The sequence below is a fragment of the Nyctereutes procyonoides genome, unplaced genomic scaffold, assembly GCF_905146905.1.
Source record: "Nyctereutes procyonoides isolate TBG_1078 unplaced genomic scaffold, NYPRO_anot_genome, whole genome shotgun sequence".
In the NCBI taxonomy this organism is placed as follows: Eukaryota; Metazoa; Chordata; class Mammalia; order Carnivora; family Canidae; genus Nyctereutes; species Nyctereutes procyonoides.
The window spans coordinates 19,779,939-19,792,470 of record NW_026575125.1 but is presented as its reverse complement, the minus strand read 5'-3'; the positions used below and the strand labels follow the sequence as shown (position 1 = coordinate 19,792,470).

The 12,532-nt window shown below is 41.4% G+C and overlaps 1 protein-coding gene across 3 annotated transcripts in view; it reads right to left on the bottom strand.

The window, feature by feature from the left end:
* The window catches only part of ZFX (zinc finger protein X-linked), a 57,532-nt gene extending 45,973 nt beyond the window's left edge, over positions 1–11,559 (bottom strand). For 2 of the 3 annotated variants that reach the window (XM_055337845.1, XM_055337843.1), the window contains exon 1: positions 11,262–11,559. The gene's annotated coding sequence lies outside the window, so the exon portion shown is untranslated. Of the gene's footprint in view, positions 1–10,888; positions 10,955–11,261 lie in introns of those variants that run through there. The other variant, XM_055337846.1, reaches the window with a different exon arrangement.
* Positions 11,560–12,532: the final 973 nt, after the last annotated feature.

The window sequence follows — 12,532 nt, the reverse complement described above, 5'->3', positions numbered from 1 at the left end:
AGGATTACATGCATTTCAATGTTTATAGCAACATTACCTACAATAGCCAAATTATGGAAATAGCCCAAGTGTCCATCAACTGATGAATAAAGACGATGTAGGGAATCCCTGGGTGGCTCAGTGGTTAGGTGCCTGCCTTCGGCCCAGGGCATGATCCTGGAGACCCGGAATCAAGTCCCATGTCAGGCTCCCTGCATGGAGCCTGCTTCTCCCTCTGCCTGTGTCTCTGCCTCTCTCTCTCTCTATGTCTCTCATGAATAAATAAAACCTTTTAAAAAAAAAGATGTAGTATATATACACAATGGAATATTAGCCATAAAAAAGTATGACACCTTGCCATTTGCAATGACATGGATGGAGCTAGAGTATTATGCTAAGCGAAATAAATCAGAGAAAGACAAATACCATATGATCTAACTCATATGTGGAATTTAAGAAATAAACAAAGGAGGGGGTAAGAGAGGCAAACAAACAGACTCTAAAAAAAATTTTTTTTTTTTGAGAAGTGCAAATAAACATGAGCACAGAGGGTGGGGTAGGGTGCAGAGGGAGAAGGAGAGAATCTCAAGCAGACTCCCTGCTGAGTGTGGAACCCAATTCGGGGCTCAATCTAACAATCCTAAGATCATGACCTGAGCTGAAACCAAGAGTCAGACATCCAACCGACTGAGCCACTCAGGCACCCCAAGAAACAGACTCAACTCTAGAGAACAAACTGATGGTTACCAGAGGGGAGGTAGGTGAGGAAATGGGTTAAATAGGTGTTTGGGAATAATACATTATATGTTAACTAACTGGAATTTAAATAAAAACCTTAAAAAAATTTTGTTCTTCAATGTTGAATAGTTTCAATTCTCCCTGAATTAGCCTCTACATTCAATCGAAATCCCAATACGCTTTTGTTGTAAATCAGTTGACCTTATATATGTAGGTCTGCTTTCAGAGTATTCCATTGATCAATCTGGCTTTGTGTTCACTGTTTTAATCACTATAACTTTATAATAAGCTTTGATATATAGTAGTGTAAGTCTTCCAACTTTTTTTTCAAGATTGCCTTTGCTATTCCTGGCCCTTTGCATTTCCATATAAATTTGAGAATTGGTCTATCCAAAAAAAAAAAAAAAAAAGTTCTGTTGGAGTTTTCTTTGGTATTGCATTGAATTTCTGTATATCATAACTGATGTCTCTATAATATTGAGACTTTTCATCCATGGACATTGTAACTCTCCCCACTAATTTAGTTGTTTTACTTCTTAGTAAAGCTTTTACTAAAGGTCTTAGTATGTTTTTATTTAAATTCCAGTTAACACATACTGCAGTATTAGTTTCAGGTACACAATACAATGATTCAACACTGCCATACAACACCCAGTGCACATCACAAGTGCACTCCTTAATCCCCATCACCTATTTAGCCCATCCCTCCATCCACTTCTCCTCTGGTAACCACTAGTTCGTTTTCTATAGTTGTCTGTTTCTTGGTTTGCTTCTCTCCTTTTCCCCCCTTTGCTTGTTTTGTTTCTTAAATTCCACATATGAGTGAAACCATATGGTATTTGTCTTTCTCTGACTTATTTCACTGAGCTTAATATTCTCTAACTCCAGGACACCTGGGTGGCTCAGCAGTTGAGCATCTGCCTTTGGCTCAGGGCATGATGCCAGAGTCCTGGGATCGAGTCCCGCGTTGGGCTTCCTGCACGGAGCCTGCTCCTCCCTGTCTGTGTCTCTGCCTCTCTCTCTCTCTCTGTGCTCTCATGAACAAATAAAATCCTTAAAAAGAAAAATACTCTCTAACTCCATTCATATCATTGCAAATAACAAGATTTCATTCTTTTTTATGGCTGAGTAATAGGTACTGGCTTTAATTTGATTTTCAAATTATTTGTTGTTAGTATAGAGAAATACAATTAATTTTTACATATCAATGCTAACCAATTATAATAATATTAGAAATAAATATCAGAGAAACAAAAAAAGTCCCATAAATTTGAAAATGAAGTTCTAAATAATTCAATGGGCAATAAGAAAATACTGAAAATCACAGTATATTTAGAAATAATAAAAATCAATTAATGTCAAAATCACAGCATCTAGAGATGCCTGGGTGGTTCAGTGGTTGAGCATCTGCCTTTGGCTCAGGGCGTGATCCCAGGGTCTGGGGATTGGGTCCCACATGGGGCTCCCCATAGGGAGCCTGCTTCTCCCTCTGCCTATGTCTCTGCCCCTCTGTGTCTTTCATGAGTAAATAAATAAAATCTTAAAAAAAAATCACAGCATCTAGTTATAGTTCAGAGAAAAAATTATAGTTTAAAAGGTATATGAACAGAGATTAAATATCAATGAGCTAAACTTTCCACTTAAATATTTTAAATATCAGAATAAATTCCAATAAATAGAAGAAAAGAAATATTAATCATATCAGCAGGTACAGAAAGGATCAATGAAAGAACTATTTGAAAAGCTTTAATAATACTGGCAAGTTACTGGTAGTACTGGTCAGAAAAAAAGAAATTAATGAAATTAATATTTTAAAGTCATTATAAAAGCCTATATTTTATACCAGTATATTTGAAAATTTATAGTTTTCTAAAATATTATTCCTTTTGTATAAACAAGAAAACCTTCAAGATAAGCCAAAAAGACTTATCACCATGAAACTATTACTGTATCAAAAACCAAATCACAAAAGATACCAGTTTCACAGATAAATTCTAACTTTCAAGAAACAGAGCATCCCTATTAAATATAACTTGTTTCAAAATATAACTCATCTTATGAAGTTACCATAAGCTTGTTATCAAAACAAAACAAAGACTACACCAAAAAAGGAAAAGTATATGGCAACAATGAAGGGATGCAAATATCCAGGGCATCCAAAAACAGTTTAAAATAGAAAATCTAGGGATGCCTGGGTGGTTTAGTTGGTTAAGGGTCCAACTCTTGATCTCAGCTCAGGTCTTGATCTCCAGTGAGTTCAAGCTCCATGTTGGGCGCCATGCTGGACATGGAGCCTACATTACAAAAAAAAAAAAAAATGCAATTCATCACACCAACATGCAGTAAAAGCATTAGAAAAATCAACTATTTAAGACAAAAACTCTAAAATAATAAATAGAAAATAAACTAATAAATAATATCTACCCTCTCCAAAAAACCCCACTACAGTATTTTTAATAAAATATTAGAAGCACTCCGTTAAAGTACTTACAGAAGGATGCCTGATACCAATGGTTCCATTCAACACTGTGCTAAATGCATTAGTTAATGCAGTTCCAAAAAAAATAATAAAAAAGAAACAGGAGGCAAAATCTAATGGAAAATAAAAAATAAAACCTTCATGATTGACACTCAACTACTTAGAAAATGCAAAAGAGGAACACCTGGGTGGCTCAGCAGTTGAGCGAACGAACATCTTCGATTCAGGGTGTGATCCCGCGGTCCTGGGATCAAGTCCCACATCGGGCTCCCTGCATGGAGCCTGCTTCTCCCTCTGCCTATGTCTCTGCCTCCCTCTCTGTATCTCTCATGAATAAATAAAATCTTAAAAAAAAAAAGAAAATACAAAAGATTTATTAACTGTTATTACTCACACATTTCATTCAATCTAAAGATTACCAACTCTAAGATGCACCCTTGTTTACATACAACTAAGAAAAAGCACTGCCAATTAAACTGATGCCATACTTTATTCAGAATTTTCATTTTAGATTGAGGCCATTCTTTTAGACTTATACACAGTTTATCATATCTTGCAAATATATAGACAAAAAAAAAACAGAAGCAAAAGGAAACTGGTTGGAAATTCCTAAAACTTCACATTCAAGGTCCTATCTTGGACTGCTTTTTTCCCTCAAAGCTATTCATTCAATCTTTCTTAACAATATTGTCCTCTGCCAAGAGGATTGTTGGTGACACAGCTTTTCTTAAAATGCTCCATTATCTACAGGATTTTCTTTCCAGTCAGATATCCACTTCACAATTTCTTCTGCCCTCAGTTGTACTGTTTGCCATGAAGTAAACAGCACAACAATGCACATACTCATTTAAAATTTAGGTGATGACAAAGTGAAGAGTCTTGACCAACTGTGTGCATGTGTATGCAATGTAATACACATCATGACTACTGCCTGAACAACAATGATTATAAAGCAACCTATTGAAAACCTATTTTGATTTTATAAATGCTAAAATGTACGGGGGAAAAGTGCATCTCAGAGTCTATGAACTACAGTAAGAACAAAAATCAGCAAGGTTACATGATGAATATACCTTAAGTCGGTAGTGTTCCTTATACATTAGCAATAACTAAATAATAACAAAATCCTATTTACAACAAATATTGCACAGTATCCAGCAAAAAACATCTAACAAAAGTTGTGCAAGAACTTTATGTAAAGCAGCAGTGCATGCTAAGATTCAAATCCCAGCTCCACCTGTTTAGCATGCATCTATATGTGTCTATATATTTATTCTATAAATATGACACAAATACAATAAAAATCTGACAGTTTTTCATAGACATTGACAAACTGATCCAAACACAAAGAAAACAGCTTTAAAAGTCCTGAAGAAAAAGAACATAAAGAAAAAAAAAGATTTGGTTATAAAGCAATCAGTATTCAATCAGAGTGGTACAGATATAGACTCAAACAGATCAATGAAATCAGAAGAGAAACTAGAAACAGATGTGTATATATGAGACTACAATAAACCTCAGGAGTTTCGTTATAAATCAGTGGGGAGAAAAACTGCATTACTCAATGAATCCATATTTAAAAAAATAAAACTAGATCCCTACATCACATGAGAGAAAAAAAAAATCCCAGATGAACTAATGACCTAATATGAAAAAGCACAGTATCAGTATGACCTTGGGGTAAGGGAAGAATTTCTTACAGATAAAAAAAAACACATAAGCCATCAAGGAAAAAAAAGATTGAGAAAACGGACTACCTTCACATGAAGAAATCCTACACAAACTAAAAGATAAGCCACAAACTAGGAAATGATATTTTCAGTATGTAAAATTACAAATCATTAGTACTGAGAATATAAAAAGAATATCCATCTACCAATGAGAAAAAGGAACAAGCCAATAGAAAAATAGACCCAAGGATAGGCACAAGCAATTCATAGAAAATTCAAATGGCCAATAAATACATGGAGGAAAAAGCTCAACCTCAATAGTAATCTAAGAAATGCAAAGTGAAAATAGCAATGAGATACAATTTATACTCAACAGATTGGAAAAAATTGCAAAGGCTAATCTTTTGGCAGTAGTCTCCAGAAATAGAGGCTCATAGGCAGCTGGTGGGAGTGTCGGACTGGTGGGAGTGTCGGATAGAACATGATTTGATGATTCGGCAATTCCCAGTAAAGTTGACAAATGTACTCTTGAATGTAGCAACTCTACATCTATAATCTCAAGAGAGAACCCTGTATAAGATGTTCACAGCAGCATTGTTTGAAACTGCCCAAAACTACAAACAACATAATGGCCCCTCCATAAGAATAGATAAATAAACCACAGTATATTTATACACTGAAATACAAGTAAAATGAGCTAGATCAGTTTTCAAACTTACTGGTTTTAGGACCCCTTTATTACATTCTTAAAAATTGAGAACCTCAAACAATTTTTCTTTATGTGGGTTCTATCTATAGATACTTTTATTACAAATCAGATGAAACATTTAAAAAATATTAGTTCATTAAAAATAACCAACTATACATAAATATAACACTTATTTTAAAATAATTATTTTTCAAAACAAATCAGTGAAAAGAGTAGTATTATTTTACATTTCTGCAATCTCTTTAAAGAGAGGCTTACTAGAGGACAGCTGGATTCCCATAACTGGCTTCTGTGTTCAACCTATTATGACATCATGTATCATGTAGCCTCTGCATAGCACTCATGCAGTGCACATAGGAATGTGGCCAGAAGAATCTTAGAGAAGAACCCTGGGAATTCCTAGAGCACACTTTGAGAACTCCTGAACTAGATCCACATACAAAATGGATAAATCTCAAATACACAATGTTAAGTGAAAAAAATACGAGATGACATATGCAGTATGATGCCATTTATGTAAAGTTAAAACACCAAAACCAATACCTGATAATAGTTTTGGTACATACATGTTAAAACAATTGTTACTTCTTGCACAAAAAAGAGGAATGGGATGGGGGGGGCACTCTAAATCAATCTGTAAGATTTTATTTCTTCAAAAAAAAAGTTATGAAATACTTAATAAGCTATTAAGTTCTGTTAAATCTGGGTGATACTTGCTCTTCAGTTCTGAAAATATTTCACAATTTAAAAATGTTAAATGTATTTTAAAAAATCCTATACCTACTTCTCATTGAGATTTCCTTAAAGTGTGCTTCCTCCAAATACAGTTATGAGATACCCGGATTTATTTTTAAAGATTTATTTATTTTAGAGAGACAGCATGCCCTAGTGGAAAGGGCAGAGGAAGAAGAGAGAATCTCAACCTGACTCTGCACTGAATTCAAGAGCCTTGTGCAGGGATCGGTCCCAGGATCCTGAGATCATAACCAGTCGTTCCCAGGATACTGAAATCATGACTGTAGCCAAAACCAAAAGCCAGACACTTAACCAACTGCACCATTCAGGTGCCCCAAGATACCTGGACATTTAAAAAGTTGTTTGGGAAAATAATTTGACAGGAATAAAAACAGATTGATCACATAACCCCAAAAAGTTAAGCAGTGGGGGAAGGGGTTACCGAGCTCATGTAGTGTGCCTTAAAATGTACACTCCTTGGTCAAAGGACACACAGACTAGATGCTTTAATACTTGAAAACTAATCAAACTACAAGAAGTTTTGTCACCAATAACTGACATAATTGTTTTTAGAGATAATGATCACGTGCCAGCTACTGCTCAGGATAAGAATAAAGAAGACCCCGTCTCTACATTCACAGTTTTGTTTTTTTTCTTTTTAAAATTTTACTTATTTATTCATGAGAGACACAGAGAGAGAGAGAGAGAGAGAGAGGCAGAGACACAGGCAGAAGGAGAAGCAGGCTCCATGCAGGGAGCCCGACATGGGACTCGATCCCAGGATTCCAGGATCACGCCCTGGGCCAAAGGCAGGCGCCAAACCACTGAGCCACCCAGGGATCCCCTACATTCAGAGTTTAGAAAAGATGACAAAAAATATAAATATACAGTTAAAACATAATAGGTTAAATGCTAAATTAAAGTTGTCCACACTGATACGAGACAAAGAAGAATGAGCCTGGAAAAACAATAGTGCCAATAACAAGAAAAAAAGCTAGACAGCGAGACTTGAGGGTTAAAAAAATAAGAAAAAAGACTCTACAAATAGTACTGGACATCTCCAATATGCCACATAAATTTGGTTTCAGCCATGTTGAGACAGTAACACACCTGGATCGAGATGGTCAGTAGGCAACTGGAAATACTACAGGAGAAGCTAGAAAAGAGGGTGGGCATGGTAAAGGACACTAAAACCAAGGGTGGAAATTCAAGAAAAAGGACAGAGGACTGACCTTGAGGGAAATTCCATGATAGAAAACGGAGACAATGCACAGAGAGTTTCTGAAACAAAGAACACTTTTATTTGATACATGTTGTGAAGGTTTCCCAATTTCTGAAATAGTGGATTCAGGAGTAAGTGCAATGAAAAGAAATAAAAGTAATGGTGAAGGGACTGAGAAGACAAGTGAGGGTTTTTTGTAAGATGAGCAAAGAAAGCTAGGAATGTTTCTAAGGAGCGCGGGAAAGGCACTAGCAGAGTTAGAGGGCAATGATGCAACAGCAAAATCACTGAGAGCCCTGTCCCAGGCTGGGGGGGGGGGGGGGGGGCGGCGGCAGCCAACAGGCAGAGCAGTTGTGGGCATGAAGGAGGCCAATTCTTCCTGCAGGGAAAGAACAGGAGGAAAGCCTAGGTAGAGACAGAGGAAGAATGTGCAGTGGAAAGGAAGGAAACTCAAATGCTTAGATCAGATTGTTGTGTATCTTCTGGTTTAAGCAAAAGTTTAGGTAATCTTTGTGAGGCTGAGGGGTTTCAAGGACGGGTGGAGGAGTTTGAGTAAAAAAAATCAAGTCTGGAATGGCCAGTGTGCACAAACACAAATACACAAAGAAGGTCATCCATGACAATTATTTGTCCAGATGGGGTTAGAGAGGAAGCATTTACAAAGAGCAATGTGGAAAAGAAAAAATTTTTAATGCCCTGTGGCATGTTTTTTAAAAAGGAAACTTGCATCTATCGGAAATATACACACAAATTAAGAACCAACACTTCATTTATCCAAAATGATTGGGTAATAAGGTGTTACACCAGTTTTCCAGATCAAGGTCTACCCTTTCAGGCAATAACATTTCATATTTAATGGTTTTCAATAGTAATCCTTCTAACCCATTCATTTATCAGTCTTAACTATACAACCTGTCTCAATCTTAACCATCTACTCTTCCTATAATGGAACATCTACTGCTGCTGCACTGTGTGTGCAGCTATTCAATTCTTTTTTTTTTTTTTTTTAGAGCTCTGAGTCCTTCCCAGCTGTCAAGATATAAAGCAACTGGTTCTTCTAAGTTTATGTTTATCCTTACCATCTCAACAACCACTGCCCACTAGCTTAGCAACTTGCTTCTAGTCAGCATCCTAAAATGCAAGTGTTTTTCCAACTTTTCTAAACCATGGCCCCTTACGATAAACATGAGAATCTTCAGATCCCTCCTGTCCTCTCATGGAGCATCAGTCCTTTGACCTCTTGCAGTCCAGGAAAATGGAAAAACAAACACCTTTCTAGTGAATACTTATACTACCTATAGATTTAGTTCATAAAATTCTAAGAAACACATTCCCCACATGTGAATCTAGGACAGTCAAATATTAACCAAAACATGAGAAGGTCTGGCTTAGCTAACATCCTTAGTCCTCTCTCAAACAAAAGGGTAGTCACTCTCACCAGAGTAAAGAACTGAGATTGCAAAAAACCATTTGAAGGCTGCTGCCTTTTTAGTAATCTTTCTTCTAACTTTTCAAACTGACTTCTTAAAAAATTACCATGAGAATACTTACAGGTTCATTGCTCATCTTCGTAAAGTAATCCGAAACACACTAGTGCTGCAATTTTCAACCATGGTAAATGAAAAGTTAGAACCCTCTCACTCTTTGTTTACTAGTGAAATTATAACTCGGAGCTAAAGGTTATTTGGAGTGAAAAGTTAGGATAGAAAAGAGGAGCAGCTCTTTAGTACAAACCGGTCGTTGAAAAGGTAGCAAAACTGGCTGAACTTCTGGAACAGTTTTGATAATCATTCAGGTAGTGAAAACACTGATCCACTTGCTACTCTATTTCTCAACTTCGAAACTTTTCCTAGTCCGATGGAACTGCTAAGTGAATATAAAGCCCAGCTCAGGTGTATTATCATCCTTCTACGCAAGGGCTGCCCTGGTCACCCCCAACGTATAAGCCCCTCCACCTGGCAAGCCAACTCTTGCACCTTCTCTAGCAAGAAATCTCATCACCCCCCTACCTTCACCATCGACTCCTGCCAAACTACAAATACTGGCTCGTTTGTTTTTCTCAAATACTTGCTACTTTGTGAAGAAACTTCACCCTTGAAATGCCCTTTCCCCACCCGCTACCTCTGCTTTAACAAAGCCCCCCTCCCCATCCTTAAGTAACCTCAAAAATGTCACCTACTTCAGGAAACCTTTCCTCACGCTCCAAATGCAAACTCTGCCTTCCTCTGGAACCCCCGTAATTGGCTGTACCTTTTCCCCCGCAGCACTTGAGTGCAATTCACCAGGACTCCTCCGCCTCTGAACAACGAACTTCTTGCAGCCACCGTCTGCATAAAAACCTTTCTAATCTTTATCAGCGAGCACAGTGCATCGCTAACAGTGGGTTCCAAGTTTACACGGGAGTTCTGCAGTGTGCAAAAAGTCCTCTCAGGGACGGAATGCCACCTAAGAATTTTTCAAATCAAATAAAGAAACTAAAAAAACCATGGCAAGCAGATGAATAAATACTGCACGACTAAGGAAATAAAAAAACGTTGACCTCCTTACTCCTCAAAAAAAAAAGTTAATACCAACAGATCACTAATAGCTTAAATGGACCTTTTCTAGAAAGTTGCTTTCAAATAAATGAGTTCAAAAGACTCCTTAAAAAATTTATTCCTCTGTTTTCGTGTTGTGCAAATTACACTTTTCCCCCCGTTGGATAAAAGCGTGATGAGAACTGTTCCTATCGAATTTTATTTTTATTTCTTTATTCGGGTACTAGAGAAAGCAGGGAGTGCTGCAAAACCGCATCGAGGGCACCATAATAGCCACGTACGACGTGCAGTAAAAATAAAATGTCGTGGGGTTCCATTTGCCGTAGGGAGCCCAGATGCCTGGGCTGCCACCCGTCCCGACATCCCTCGGGTTGCTCCAGGAGCGGGAGAAAGGCGCAGGGCCAGGGACGCCCAGGGACGAGATGGCCGCCTGCGGCAGCTCAGTTAAAATGCAGCGGAAGCAGCAGCCAGTCACGGGGCTGCGGAAGGCAGGGCAGCAAGGTGGCGCTGCCGCCGAGCGCCTAGAGCCTGAGCGCCCATCATGGCGGCAAGGGCAATGGCCGCTGTGGGGAGCAAGCACGCCCCCTCCGCGCGCACAGGCTGCCGTGCCGGGCCTCGGGGGCCCGTCACCGGAGCCGCCGCCGCCGCCGCCGCCCGCTCTTCGACCCCCCCTCACGGGCTGTAGCGGAATTTTCTCTTCAGACGCCGCCTTCAAGATGGCGGCTCCCCCTCCCGACAACCCCCTCAATCGTTCCCTGCAGCAGGCGCCGAGCCGCCGCCATCTTGTCCCCCGTCCCTCCCCCCCTCGCCGATATTTACATAGCGAAAATCGGCCCGGCCGGCCTGCGGCCTTCACCTCACGCCTGCAGCCTTCGCCTTCTTGCCAGGCCTCGCCCCCGCGCGGTGCCCCGGGCAGGCCGCGGCGCCGACCCGACGCCCCTCCGCCGCCTCCCGGGCCACCGGGCGACCCTCCCCCAACCCCCGCCCGTTCACGGAGCGCGCCTCCGCCGCCGCTCGGGGCAGCCGGGCTCCTCCCCGGGCCTAACTGCGGCCTCCTCGGGGCCTGCTCGGCGCCACGCGCCGCACCGCCCGGCCTAGCGCGGAAGGGCGCCTCGCGGGCCGCCGACCAGGCCGGGACCAGGCCGCTGCGCGCGCGCTAGGCCCCACGGCCGCGGCGGCGCCCGGAACTCACCGGACGGGCGTGCGGGCGGTCGGCGACGGTGGCGGGTGCTGCAGGCCGGCCTTTCTCTGGAGCACTGGGCCGGGCTCCGGCTGGTGGGGCGGGCGGAGGGAGGGAGGAGGGGCCGAGCTCGGAGCTGACAAAAAGCGGCCCAGCTCCCCGGCACGGGCCCGCCGTCAGCACGTCACGTCACCGCCCGGGAGAGAGACCCAGGAAAATGCGGAAGGGTAGATAGGCCCCCTCCTCCGCCCGGTGTGTCCCCTTGGCGCCCCGGGTCGGCGCCGCTCACGCTCCGCGACCGGGGAGCCCAGTGGCCTTGCTGTGGCGGGGTCTCCGGCGGCCGGAGTCTCCGTGACAGCGCCCCCCTTCTTTCCACCTCCTCCGCGCTCCCGCCCGCCGCCGCAGCCGCCGCCGCTACATACACGCCGCTGCCGCCGCCTCGGCCGTAAAGCCTGCGCGGGGCCGCGGTCCGTCGACCCCGTGGAGAGGCAGGCGGCCGGCACCCGACCCGGCCTGGTCGCCCCCCACCATCTCCCGTGGGCCTCGGCCGCCCCCCGGGCCCTCCCCGGAGACCTACCGCCTCTCCGCGCCCGTCTTGGCCGAGGCGCCTGCTCGAGTTGTTTGCAGGCCCTCAGACCCCCGCCCGCAGTAAATGTGTTTTCTTCATCCCTGTGGCTGGAGAAGATAAATTTAGCAATCCCCGCCGTCCCCTGCCTTCACTTAAAAAAAAAGAAAGAAAAAAAATCTTTGAAATAAATGAAAATAGGCTTGCCAGTCTAAATGGGTGTGTGGGCACAGAGAAGGGGGAGAAGGGTTATCCTACAGCTACTATCAAACCGTTTAATTTTTTTTTAAACAAGCATTCAGTCAGAGAACCTAACTTATTTTATTAGTTTGCAGGATACAAAGATGAGGAAAAGGGTTACCTTTTCAAACTGGTTTCGCACATTGCAATGAACAGGATTTTTTAATGTATATTTTCTATATATCTGTATTTCAGAGTTTGGGAGCCTATGAAATTTAAGTCTTGTGTAATTGTTTCATAAATAATGAATTTTTCACATTTTGTAATATAGAGAGGCAGCAGAAGCGGGTATGGATTTTTTTTACAAACTAAGCCTTTTAAAGTTTAAAAAGACTTAGGAGAAAAAGAAAAATACGTATTTGATAAACAAGCATCTATCAACTCCAAAAATGTGTATTTGTGTTTCCATTAAATTTTTACGCTCTTTCCATACTGAACTTGGGACCCAAACTATAAGTTACTAGTTAAACGATGTAAT